A 14,297-nucleotide genomic window follows, 5' to 3' on the forward strand; every position below is an offset into this window, starting at 1 on the left:
GGCTTATTTCACAGCTTAGACAAATAAAGAAATAAGTATATTTGGTAACCAGTTTGGTGCAAATTACCTGTTGTGAAGCCATAGAACAGTTACGATATCAGTACGGACATTATGGCGCACCAGTGAATATTATGTTCTACCAAACCCCAATAGATGCAAACATTGCAATATCGGTATAAGATAGTTTTAGGTTTTGCTATGACATAGACATCCAGACTCGTTGTTGGCTGTCACTGATGTACACGTATAACCATCTCTGATAGGTGAATAGTACTGCTACTCTGAAATACTTCTCTTCTACTGCACAAGTGTCCACAGCTCTTAAGGCACACATTTTAGAGCCCATAGTTACTCGACTTTTTTTCTTGTTTTGGTCCATACTATCTCCTCCAAAAATACGAAACCGAATACCTTGCTGTAGAAGAGATGTGTTTCACAGTATGGAAGATGGACAAGTGCTCATAGCTCTGAAGGTATATATTTTACAGCACTTGTTTACCAGACAGTTTTTCTCATTTTTGTCCACACTACTGCTTCTGAAAGTTACCTACCCTACAATCGTAACAACAATACCGGCGTATGTATTCCAGTCAGAGGTATCAGAACGATTTTCGCTTATAATTTACGACACAGTCGTTTCCGAACCAAGTCGCTTATCTCAGATTGATACACTTTTCCCTTCTCCTCACCCTTGAAAGTTTGTGACATCGTCACGGAATCACCCTGTGCAATGGAGAGTCTCACATGCTTAACGATGCTTGTTTGTTGCTCACTTATCAAGGGATGTGGACAATACAGATTTCCATTACATGTATGTTAGTATGTGAATAATGGTTTGTGTTTTCTTGTTAACAGAACTCGACAATGGAATGATATCTTCACAAAACATGTCAGGTTTTTGAATGAAATAAAAATAATTTCGTGTGTCTCGATGGCCTGGTGCAAATTCTTTCGAACATACGCCACTTCGGCGACTCCTGTATCCTCAACCTACTCCAGTTATCCAACTGGGGACTTCAATTTTAAAGTGGAATCCGAACCATGTGTTATTTATGTCACCTCCTCGTATCTGTAAGAACTTAGGGCTAGGTTAAAATGAAAACTGAAAAATCCGTGGTCCGACCGATATTCGATCCCGCGACGTCTCCGTGTCTAGCCATGCGACTTACCATCAGGTCCCCAGGCCCGACATTAGACTAAACGAATCACACATTTGGACAACTGGCACAGCTTTGCATCCACTTCAGCGGCTTGTGTGTCATTATCGCATTTCATTCAAGCAGCTTCTCATTTGGTCTCACGAAGCTATGTTGGCCCCGTACCGGACCTGTCCACCAGGAATAAAACCTGAAACTTTGGCGTTAGCTGCTAAACAGCAGAGGCAGTCACATTTCAGATTTATGTGAGAAGTGGCGACAAGAGTGACATCTGTTAACAGAAATACAATAATTCCTAAACCGTGGATCATTAGATTCCCTTGACGTGTGGTCACTCGCTAAAACTGGAACAGGCTGAAAGCAAGGAAAAAAAGGAAAAGTAAGGGAAGGAAAAAATTAGGTCTGCGTCTCCTGAGTAGAGTCCTGCGCAGCTGAAAAGACGACTGATGAGGAGATGTCCAGCAATAGGGCAGACAACCATAATATGCACTGGCCAAAAGCGTCACATTTTGTCGACTGCATCTGTCGGTCGGGAGCATTTTGGAGGGGTGTTCAACATTTTGTATACATACAGGTATGGCTATTTTCCAGGTGTGTTCATTAAGGGCAACAAAACCATTAAAACCATAAGGAGTTTCGGTATTACCTTAAGTTAGTAAGTGGATCGAAATCATCTATTCAATTGCTCAGTGATCGTAATGGCGCTAAAATGTAAGATGACGGAGAAAAGGCCTAAGTGCTGAGTTCAGTACTCCGTAGTTGTTTCATGGCGGAGACCGTGATACGATTCTTCCATTCAGCAATCGCATAAACGCTGAAATGGCAGGTATTGAGATAAAGGCTTGTGAACCCGGTGAGATATCTGCGATATACTATAGAGATTTGAGAAAGAACTGGAGCCGCTTCTAGCAGTAGTATACCGTAGTTTGCTGGAACAACGAACGATACCAAGCGATTGAAAAAAGCAGCACAGGTGATTACTGTTTTCGAGAAGGCTTGTACAGCTGATACACATAATTATAGGCCAAACCCGCTGGCGTCGATCTGCTGTAGAATTAAGGAACATGTTCTTTACTCACACACTGTAACGATTCTGGAGAACGAAAATCTGCTTTACAAAAACTAACATGAATTCCGCAAATACAAGTCTTACCAAAAACTGTTTTGTGTGTTCATATGTGAAATCTAGAGTGCCGTAACAAAATACGAGCTTACCGGGTATCGGACCAAGATAAAATGGTTCAAATGGCTCTAAGCACCATGGGACTTAACATCGGAGGTCATCAATCCCCTAGACTTGGAAACTGCTTAAACCTAACTAACCTAAGGACATCACACACATCCATGCCCGAGGCAGGATACGAAACTGCGACCGTAGAAGCAGCGCGGTTCCGGACTGAAGCGCCTAGAACCGCTCGGCCACAGGTACCGGCAGTTTACAAGAGAGAGACTTAAATATTTTATTCGCAACCTAATGAAATCGTCATATGTAAAGATGATCTATGAAGTATCCTACGGGAATGTTGTAAGGCCATTATTGTTTACAACATCCACTGAAGATCCAAAGGCACTGGTACACCTGCCTAATATCTTGTAGAGCCCCGGCGAGCACGCAGAACTGGCGCAGCACGATGTGGCATTGTGTGGCATGGACGCCTCTATGGCTGAAGAAGTGCTGGAGGAAATGGACTCCATGATACCTGCAGAACCGTGCATAAATCCGTAAGAGTACGGCCGGTTGGAGATCTCACCTGAACAGCACGTTGCAAGAGTCCCAGATATGCTCAATAATATTCATGTCTGGAGAGTTTGGTGACTAGCGGAAGTGTCTAAATTCAGAAGAGTTTTCCTGCAGCCACTTTGTAGCAATTCTGGAAGCGCGGGGTGTCGCACTGTCCTGCAGGAATTGCCCAAGTCCGTCGGAATGCACAACGGATATGAATGGATGCAGTTGATCAGACAGGATGCTTACGTACGTGGCACCTGTCAGAGTCATATCTAGACATATCACGGGTCACATATCAATCCAATTGCACACGCCCCACACAATCACTGAGCCTCCACCAGCTTGAACAGTTCCCTGCCACCAGCTTGAACAGTCCCCTGCTGACATGCAGGGTCCATAGATTCATGAGGTCATCTCCATACCAGTACACGTACATCAGCTTGAGACAATTTGAAACGAGACTCGTCCGATCAGACAACATGTTTCTAGTCATCAACAGTCCAATGTTGGTGCTGACGGGTCCAGGCGAGGCGTAAAGCTTTGTGTCGTACAGTCATCAAGGGTATATGAGATGGCCTTCGGCTCCGGAAACCCATATTGGTGATGTTTAGTTGAATAGTTAGCACGCTGACACTTGATGATAGCCCAGCACTGAAATATGCAGCAATTTCCGGAAGGGTTGCACTTTTGTCACCTTGAACGATTCTCTTCAATCGTTCTTGCTCTCGTTCTTGTAGGATCTTTTTCCGGTCGTAGCGATGTCGGAGATTTGATGTTTCACCGGATTCCTGATATTCACGGTACACTCGTGAAATGGTCGTACGGGGAAATCCCCATTTCATCGCTACCTCGGAGATGCTGTTTTCCTTCACTCGTTCGCCGACTACAACACCACGTTCAAACTCACTAAAATCTTGATAACCTGCCATTGTAGCAGCAGTAACCGATCTAACAACTGTGCCAGACACTTGTTGTCTTGTATAGGCGTTGCCTACCGCAGAGCTATATTCTACGTTTTTACGTATCTCTGTATCTGAATATGCATGCCTATACCAGTTTCTTTGTCGCTTTTGCACACGATGCTGTTGCCTATAGAAACGTCAGAAGGCTGTAGCGAAATGCAAGAAGATCTGCAGAGGATCGATGACTGGTGCCTGTATTGGCACTTGACGCTGAACGTAAGTAAGTCTAACAGTTTGCCTGTAAATAGAGAGGTGGTCAACTACTATTTGAGAACGTTATTGGAGAAAAAGCACAGAAAACAGTAATAAGTCTACAAATGTTGGAGCTACTTGAGTAGAATCACCACATAAAACGAAGTATAGGAAAAGCAGATAGCAGGCTGAGTGAGACGCATTCGGCGAATATTAAGGAAACCTAATTCATCCATGAAAGAAGTGGCTTACCAAACATTCGTTCGGCTGGTTCTTTATTATTGCTCGTCAGTCTCGGACCCTTACCAAGCAGAATTAACTGAAGAGATACAGAAGATCCAACGAAGAGCGGCGTGTTTCGTCACGGGATCGTTTCGTAAGCACCAGCGCGTTGTGCAGATGCTGAACAAACTCCCTAAGAGAGAGGTTGTGTCGCATGGAGTAGGTTACTGCTGAAATTTCAAGAGTGTACACTGAAAGAAACGAGAGAAGTGACGCTTGAGGTGTCCCATGCGACGCGCCAGTTTCTCCGCCGCCGCTACGCCCCGAGGCAGCAGCCTGGCAGACGGCTGACTGCAGCGAACAGCCTCTTCAGCTGTTCGCCAACTGCAGCCAGCCGCCAACAAATAGTGGCACGTCACTGCCGCAAACAAGTCCAAATCCGGAAACAGGGTCGTGAATGAAGTACTCGTACAACATGTAGAAGTGAAAGCCCGTTTATTACAGACACCAGCGAACAGACAGAACTCAACTCCTTGACAGTGTGTGATGCTGTTTATACATACATCGAGTATTCCAGAAAATACAAACGTTGCAAACAAAACAAAACAAAACAAAAAACATTCGAGAACCTTGCAGAAATGATATATGCTAAGTAACAGGTATTCTCTGTTGATCACGGTGGAACCGGTGACCCACAACACGGCAGCCAGCGACGCTAGCTACAAGGAATGCGGCACAGCTCGCGGCGATATATTTAAGTCCAATTACAGGCGGAACATTTATAGGTCTCATGCCATGGAAACTGTCAGAATTTCTCCGACAGTTGAAAATGTCTCAGAGTGTATCACCAGTTCTTCCACCGCTCATCGCCTGGCTTTCGCTAATACGACAGTTCGCAACCTTGGGCAGCGAAGGGCTGCCAGCACAAGTGCGTATAGTCTAGGTGACTGTTTCACAGTGCAATTCAAATTACATGTTGCTTCGCCGTTTAAAGGTCTTTCAGGTTGCATAGATATTACAAGTCAGTTTACACGTCTTTCCATTGCGCATCTGATGATGTTTTAATCAATTTTTTTGGCATGAGTATTTCTCTTATAATATGTACAGTGTTGAAATTGCTTTCTGCAGTATATACGTTTACACAGGCAGGTTGCTTAAAAATAATATGAAGTTATTATTTTGTCTACTTTACCACACTTTGAGGAAGGGTAAATCACCAGTTTTTATGAGGTGGATGTTACTGAGAGCGCCTACCATTTTTAGCTGCTGTCTTGGGGTACTGCGGTTTTCGGTACGGTTTAATGTTGATTTTCTCCAGTCAGACTGGATATTTCATAGGTTGTGCACCTCAGTCGTCTCGTATTTCTTTCTGCCTTATCATGCTGCATCGGCGTTTTTAATTCTAATTAGATCACATAACTAATGAGGAAGTATTGAATCGGATTGGGGAGAAGAGAAGTTTGTGGCACAACTTGACCAGAAGAAGGGATCGGTTGGTAGGACATGTTCTGAGGCATCAAGGGATCACCAATTTAGTATTGGAGGGCAGCGTGGAGGGTAAAAATCGTAGGGGGAGACCAAGAGATGACTACACTAAGCAGATTCAGAAGGATGTAGGTTGCAGTAGGTACTGGGAGATGAAGAAGCTTGCACAGGATAGAGTAGCATGGAGAGCTGCATCAAACCAGTTTCAGAACTGAAGACCACCACAACAACAACAACATAACCTTAACAATATTTTTACTAAAATTCTGCCGACTCAAAGACGCCTTGTAGCGATCAATTCGAACCTGTGATCTCTACACTACCTGGATGTCGAGCTCCAGCTGTCTGAACGCGCCAGCCAAAGATGCTCGTATTTAGTTTCTTGCCTAATTACAAAATGGTTACCACTAAATGCCACGAGAACGCAAACTGAAAATACTTTTCGATTCCGCTCCTTCTTTAGCCTACTACATCGCATATTGATATAAAGTTCAAGGCCAGAAATACGCAAAGAATTATTCATCACGTAGAGACGATAGATTTTTTTTACCTAACTACAACATGGCAGACTGTGCAAATGTCAATAATATGCAGGTACGCTGAAGTTCCAAGGTGTGAGTTTGGCGGCGCTGTGGGCAGTTATGGCGCCTCCTGAACAAAGCTGCCTGTCGTCTGCTGGGCTGTGACAACGAAAGTTCTCTTCCGCCACCAGCTTTGAACCTGCATAGTGACCATCGGTGGAGTCCACCCCGCTGGAGCCCTGGACCTTTTTTCCTGTATAGTCAACGAGGGCGGGTACCACAGAGTGATCACTGGGCTAACGATCACGTGTTTGCGGCTGTGAACCCTAGTTTACCTGGTGTGGCTAACGTAAGCAAGTTGGCTGTCTTGCGTTTATGAGCACTTGAGCACAGTGGTTGTGGTCTTGTTGGTTTTCTCTATTTAATCGAAGCTCAGTTATGAGACAAAATTACAAAGCGTGTAATTTTTATTAGCTACAATGAAGAATTTGGATGGCTGTTGTCCACGTAAAAATGTTTTTTTGTTTTATTGAGACCTAACGCCTTACATGTCACAGGAGTATTTTCCACGCATGGTTGTTGTTGTTGTTGTTGTTGTTGTTGTTGTCTTCAGTTCTGAGACTGGTTTGATGCAGCTCTCCATGCTACCCTATCCTGTGCAAGCTTCTTCATCTCCCAGTACTTACTGCAACCTACATCCTTCTGAATCTGCTTAGTCTATTCATCTCTTGGTCTCCCTCTACTATTTTTATCCTCCACTCTGCCCTCCAATGCTAAATTGGTGATCCCTTGATGCCTCAGAACATGTCTTACCAACCGATTCCTTCTTCTTGTCAAGTTGTGCCAGAAACTCCTCAATTCTATTCAATACCTCCTCATTAGTTATGTGATCTACCCATCTAATCTTCAGCATTCTTCTGTAGCACCACATTTCAAAAGCTTCTATTCTCTTCTTGTCTAAACTATTTATCGTCCATCTTTCACTTCCACACATGGCTACATTCCATACAAATACTTTCAGAAACGACTTCCTGACACTTGAATCTATGCTCGATGTTAACAAATTTCTCTTCTTCAGATACGCTTTCCTTGCCGTTTCCAGTCTACATTTTATATCTTCTCTACTTCGACCATCATCAGTTATTTTGCTCCCAAAAAAAGCAAAACTCCTTTACTACTTTAAGCGTCTCATTTCCTAATCTAATTCCCTCAGTATCACCCGATTTAATTCGACTACATTCCATTTGCTTTTGTTGAAGTTCAAACTATATCCTCCTTTCAAGACACTGTCCATTCCGTTCAACTGCTCTTCCAAGTCCTTTGCTGTCTCTGACAGAATTACAATGTCATCGGCTAACCTCAAAGTTTTTATTTCTTCTCCCTGGATTTTAATACCTACTCCGAATTTTTCTATTGTTTCCTTTACTGCTTGCTCAATATAGAGATTGAATAACATCGGGGAGAGTCTACAACCCTGTCTCAGTCTCTTGCCAACCACTGCTTCCCTTTCATGCCCATCGACTTTTATAACTGCCATCTGGTTTCTGTACAAATTGTAAATACTCTTTGGCTCCAGGTATTTTACCCCTGCCACCTTCAGAATTTGAAAGAGAGTATTCCAGTCAACAGTCGCCCAGCTCTGTATGGTGATTACAACAGAAGGTATTAATTTTCTTAGTTTACGACAAACTGTAGCTCTTTATGCTCTGTAGCATCTTAACTAACTGTGCTACGAGATTAAGCGCAGACTTATCTGTTTCGTCTCGGTGAGGCCTTTAATCTCTTATGGTTGACTTTTTCAGAGCTATCGCGCTTGATGCACTTTCTGTTGTGACTGTGGTTTTAAGATTGCCTCTCAGCGGCCGCATGCTTTCACAGCGGTCACAAATGACCGCGCACCGCACCCCGTGTTTCCGATCAAACAAGGCTACCTCTTTCCCTCCCACTTTCTCAATTCACGGCTGTCAGCAAATTGCTTTGGACAGGCACCTGACACATATCGTCAGATGTAGGCCGAAGAAGTCTCCGCTTCTGATGTCTGACGTCTGACGCTTGGGCACTGCCCAGTGTGCGCAGGGGGACCACGCCGCCTCAGCTTTCAGACTCACGAGTATGTGATATCGGTCGGTGCCCGAAGGGCCATACCATCACAAGCACAGATAATACTGCAGGTCTTCCAGCAACAGATGGGCGCAACACCGGTCTTACATGTCAGCAACGTGGCCAAGTACGTCGTACTCCTATTCAATGATATAACGCGCGCTTGTTTCAGCAATTGTTTTAATTGAAGGTAATCGATAAGACCGATATGCTGCAGCATAATTATAGACTGCCTTTTTGTGACTGTCTGTTAAAAAAAATAGAGTAACAGTATTCTATCGAGGTGAGTGAACTTTTACACCCACGACGCAGCTTGCGTCACCAGTCTGAATCGCCGGGGAAGTTGTGTGTCACATACGGAGGCGGTCAATTCCCGATTCGAGAGCAGCAATATTCGGATATATTTGCCCTTTGCTTCTGAGAAGGGACGCTGGAGTGATCGCACCACTGGAGCCTTGTCTGACGTGGGCGGCGTGTTTGTACGTATCTCTCCACCTGTGCTTCCACGCCCACGGCAGTGGGAGAGGCTCACATCGCATGTGAAACAAGATGCTGAATTTCATCAGGTAACGTTAGGAGAGACCGCCTTGCTCCACGTCTTCCTGCTATAGGGGAGGTGCATCGTGGTTCGATTTCTGGCACAGTTTCTAGTACGGTAAAAAGAAAGTAATTTTTCAACAAATTTTTGGTGATGCACAGTTCCTCTGGTTACCGTATACAATGACGTTGCTTTTCAAGGCCAAACCGATGGGGCGGCGAGTTAGTCAACAAGAAAAAAGAAAGATGGTTTAAGCATTAACCGAGAGATACGAGGCGTGTTTTTTTAAAGTAAGTACCTTTTTGAAATAAAAACTAAACCGGTAGACTTTTCTTAGCAATTCTATTTTTACACAAAAGCGAGTATTTTTCTACATAATTTCCAACAACATTGAGGCACGGTTCGTATCGCGCAATCAGTTTCTGAATACTATTCTCATAGAGATCTGCCGGCTCATTAGGTAACACTGCATGAAGCACACGTCTTGATACTTGATGAAACTCATCGCATATCGTAGAAATAGTAAAGCGTCTCTTCTCCCTCACTTGTTCATCAACTTACTGCACCAGACGGTCAGTAACGATTGAAAGTCACCCACTTCGTTACTTATCATGCACTATCTACTGCCGTATTTCAAACCTCTCACTCATTTCCGTAGCATCCCGTCGCTCATAATACACTTCACTGATCTGACGATGAATTTCATCCGCTTTCACGCCTTCAGCACTAAGAAAACGCATCACGGTGCGTATTTCACAATCAGGGATTCTCAGTCGGATGTGGTGTTTCAAATACTCACAAACACTGAAGAGATCACCGTTTGTATCCGCAGCAGCAAGTCGCACCACTGGCGTGAGTGAACCCATCCTGTACTCAGTAGCCCGCAATTATCATAACGTATTGTGCTATAATTGTGCTTACGAACGAAAACAACGTTGTTTGCTGCAGTGTGAATTTTTATTACTGACTGGCGACTGAGTACAGAGTTATATCGTGACTATCGCTGTAGTGAGGGATTTTTAGGGTAGATTTTTATGAGAAAAGTAATGGTTTGCTACGCGATCTCCAGAAAAAGTAAGTAATTTAGGAATTAAGTTTGATATACTCCCTAAAAACAATATGGCGAAACTAAAATTAATAAATGATTGTAAACGCACAGATAAGTTTGCAGTTGAAAAAAAATTGAATTTATGGAAACAGAAATAAAATGCTTTAGGAAAAACAATGAAGATATACAGTCTCTCTCTCGATACAGTGCTGCGCTGCTGAAGTTAAAATATGTTCAAAAAGTGATTCTGGGCTCTTTTTCTGTCTATCAACGACAAGTAATTTTGGAAGGACTGTATACTAACTGGTCATCTTTAGATATTGCGAAGACTGTGACTTCACGTTGTCTATGTTAAAAAGCGTTATCCTTTGTCAGAACTTTGCTGTGATGTGATGTGTTTGGTAAGGACATGAAGTTTCAACAGAATGAAAGCTATCAACAAGAAAAATAAAGTAGAAAGGCGGCAAGTGAACTGAGAGTGAACACAAAAACTGAAAAAATGAAAAAATGAAAAAAAGTTCTTACACACCATTGCAGAATGGAAAAAGAAAATCTGTTAATATAGTTACGGACTCTAAAATGGTATTATAGGAGGTGTGTCCGTATTAGATTTATGTGGTCTAACCCTGTGTGAGCCACTTCCACCAGAAGAAAAAAGCGGTGTCGTTCGATATGGTGAAACAGGTTGATGTCTTTCCGAGGTTTTACACTAGCATTTCACCGACCATAGAAAGAAAATAGTCTGACTAGTATAAAGCTTAATAATAATCAAATCGAAAAAGCTTTATTACATTCATATCTGAGTATGATTTAAACATGTGTGTGTCCTGTGCCTGTAAGCTTCAATGTAGTGTACCATGGCGAGAGAGTTCACCGTGATGTCATAGCTCACAGTCCGATTGCACGTAAACTCGCCGTGTATTGGTGAGAATTATGTAGAAAAGTTGATGAAAGTACAGCAGGCTCTCATATAAAAATAAAACTGCTAAGAAAAGTCTACTTGTTTTATTTTATTTCAAAACTGTACTTACACGGTTCGTACGAGACTTTTCGTTTTCGTATACTCTACCAACGAAAAGAAGCCTACATTCAGCGACTGTAAACACATACTGTCGTCATGGGCTCATTTCTACAGCGTTTTCTTGTCCAAATAGCATAACAAACAAATTACTACTATTGAACAGACGTCTATCGTTGACATGGTGTATGTCACAGAATAGGCGCTTGGTTAACACTGCTGCTGTCTACACAGCTTGCTCGTGTTCAACAACGGAGTTCCTGTCATCTTCGCAACACGATATTTTGACACTATAGAGCAGCCTCTTCATCAGGTGTTTGCTGAGACTGGTCGGTTTGCTGACCTGTTTCAGGCATATATATGCAAATGTTCGCAACATTTATTTATTATTTATTTCATTAATAGTACAGAATAACCATTTGCCTTGAAAAGTAATGTGGGGTCGGTTGCGTCTAAATCTAAAAGCAAAGACTTCTTGTTGTTATAACTATTTTAAATAACATATTACATAAAATTTCTTTGAGGTTATAGAGAATTTAATGCTTTACAATTGTTAAAGTGGTTCTATATAATTTGTTTCCGCCTAGTGCAGTTATATAACGCAAATGTAAAAAAAAGAACTCAGTAAGAGTGGTGAAAATAAGTTGGAATACGTACAGGGAAGTGATGTACTATATTTGAATGTGTAATATAGTGTAAGTAGCTTGTTGGTTGAGAATAGCCTATTCCTACATGTCAGGTGGGAGGGTCTCGGTAGAACTTCGAGCTTTTCTCACCTAAAACGGCGTGTTTATGTATGTTGTGTTTGTGTGTATTGATACATTACTTGGAGTGCTGCATGTCAGGACACTACATGATTTCAGTGGTTGTTTGTTTAATTGTTGTTAGCTGTGGTATATTTTATGCGATACTTTAGATACATACACACATGGTGTTACACGGATTATATACCGGTACTGATTGAGCATTTGATAAATGGCATACAGGAATTTTAACTTTGGATGAAGAATACACTTATGGCTGTAAATTTACTAGTAGACATAGAATTTAGTTCATTGGTACTTGAGTGCAGTATTCCTTAAATAACTTAATACTTCACATTGTTTTTTGTTTTATACATAATTTATACAGAAAATACATTTGATATATAAAATAAATTGAGTGTAGTTTACACAAAGAAGATGAGTAACATTAGTGCTTGTGTACAGTATACTATACACAATACACAACGTGCCGTTGGGGAAGAGGAGCCTCGGAGTAAAAGTTCTTTGAGCCTTCTCTTCCCAAGAGATGTTACCTTATTACTGGAGTCTTAATATGTGGTGTCATTGCTTGTGGCGGTGCTTTGTCTGTTTTATGATTGTTAACGCCTATTGTGTTGTTTGTGGATATGTTATGGCTTCCAGTGTCATGAGTTATTGGTTTGGGTCACTTACGTGTTGATCCCTTCTGGGTCCTGTTCACTTAGTGCGTTGGTTCCTTCCTCGGTTTCGGAAACTCTGGGCGTGCTTGTGTCCTCCCATGTAGTCGTGTTGTTTATGCTTGTCTACGCCTCCTTCCATATGGGTTTTGGCGTTTGTATTCTTCGTGCACTGTGTTCGATACAATATCGGCTACGCTATTTATTGTGATCCAATCATCGGGATTACGTACAGGGTGTACACAAAGTTTGGGAACACTTTCAATTATTTATTGCACAAGAACTAAAAATTACACAGACGTCATACATACTGCATTTTGAAGAGCAACTGTTTTTTTTTTTTTAAAAAAAACATTCGATACGAGAACCACGAGTGACCCAGCAGACGTCAATATGGTATTCGGATTCTTGTCATACCCTTCCCAGCAAGGCATCGTCGACTGTGGCAGTCGCTTCCCGTACTCTCTTCCGGAGCTCTGCTACATCACGTGCTAGAGGCGGTACATACATCAGATCTTTAACGTGTCCCCCACAGAAAAAGGTCACATGGAGTGAGATCTGGTGATCGGAGAGGCCATCTCACGAAACAGCTGTCCTCTCCTGAAGCAAAGTCGATCCATCGATGCGGCAGCTCCATGTTCAGGCACACTGGACTCGCATTCGGGAGGACGACGGTTCAACCCCCGCGTCCGGCCATCCTGATTTAGGTTTTCCGTGATTTCCGTAAATTGCTCCAGGCAATTGTCGCGATGGTTCCTTTGAAAGGGCACGGCTGACTTCCTTCCCCGTCGTTCCCTAATCTGATGGGACCGATGACCTCGCCGTCTGGTCTCCTCCCCCAAACAACCCCCCCCCCCCCCTCCCCGCCCCTTGTTCATGTATCCACGAACTTCACGATGAAAATGGGGTGGAGTCCCATCCTGCTGAAAGACGAACGGAGAGTCCGACTGCATTTGAGGCATCAGCCATTGCTGTAACATATCCAAGTAGGAATATCCAGTGACAGTGCTCTCGGCGAAGAAGAACGGCCTGTACATTTTTAGATGTGACAAGGCACAAAAAACGTTTACCTTTGGGGAATCACGCTCAAATTCAAAGCATTCGTGTGGGTGAGTTGTACCCCAGATTCGACAGATATGCCTGTTCACTTTCCCATTAGTGTGAAAAGTGGCTTCCTCGCTAATAATTAAGCGATCAACAATGCCATTCCCATCCTCATTCAATTGTTGCAACTGCGAACAAAACTCAAAACGCTTGCCTTTGTCGTTGTCACTGAACTTCCGCACTAGTTGCGAGTTGAATGGTTCCATAGGCTGCTTCTGTTGTAAGACTTTCCACACTGCCATCGGAGCCATTTCGACTTCACGGGATGCACGACGCATCGATTTCTTTGGGCTCCTTATGACTGTCTCTCGTACGAGCTTATATTCACTTCACTCACACTGGGACGTCCGCTTCTCTTTGCCGGGCACAAGCAACGCGCCGTAACGAATTTGTAGTGCCAGTGCTAAATGGCCTTTCTTGTTGGTAGCTTCTTGCCGCACTTGGATCTAAACATCCGTTGAACAGCTCTAGCACGCTAGTTTTTGTCGAACTCCAACACGCAGAAATCTCGCTCCGCACCTGAACTCGCTATGTTTGCAACTAGCGCGGACTATCGGCAAATTACCAAACTACGATGTGCCGGTATACGTGAGAAAAAACTTTCGGGTTTCTCTTCAATATGACATGTATGATATCTGTACAATGTTTGATTCTTGTGCAATAAATAACTGAAAATGGTCCTGGACTTTAAGTACACCCTGTATTTTCTGGCGATGTCACTGTCGTTCTGTATAAGGGCCCCGGTCACGAAAGGGCCCAGTCTGAGGAAACATCTGATGAAAATGCCGAGTTACGATGTCGAAA

The 14,297-nt window shown here is 43.0% G+C and overlaps 1 protein-coding gene across 1 annotated transcript in view; it reads right to left on the reverse strand.

The window, feature by feature from the left end:
- LOC126273015 (C-Maf-inducing protein-like) overlaps positions 1-14,297 on the reverse strand; it is an 879,384-nt gene that overhangs the window by 95,509 nt on the left and 769,578 nt on the right. The window lies entirely within an intron of this gene.

Source organism: Schistocerca gregaria, chromosome 5, assembly GCF_023897955.1.
Source record: "Schistocerca gregaria isolate iqSchGreg1 chromosome 5, iqSchGreg1.2, whole genome shotgun sequence".
Lineage (NCBI taxonomy): Eukaryota > Metazoa > Arthropoda > Insecta > Orthoptera > Acrididae > Schistocerca > Schistocerca gregaria.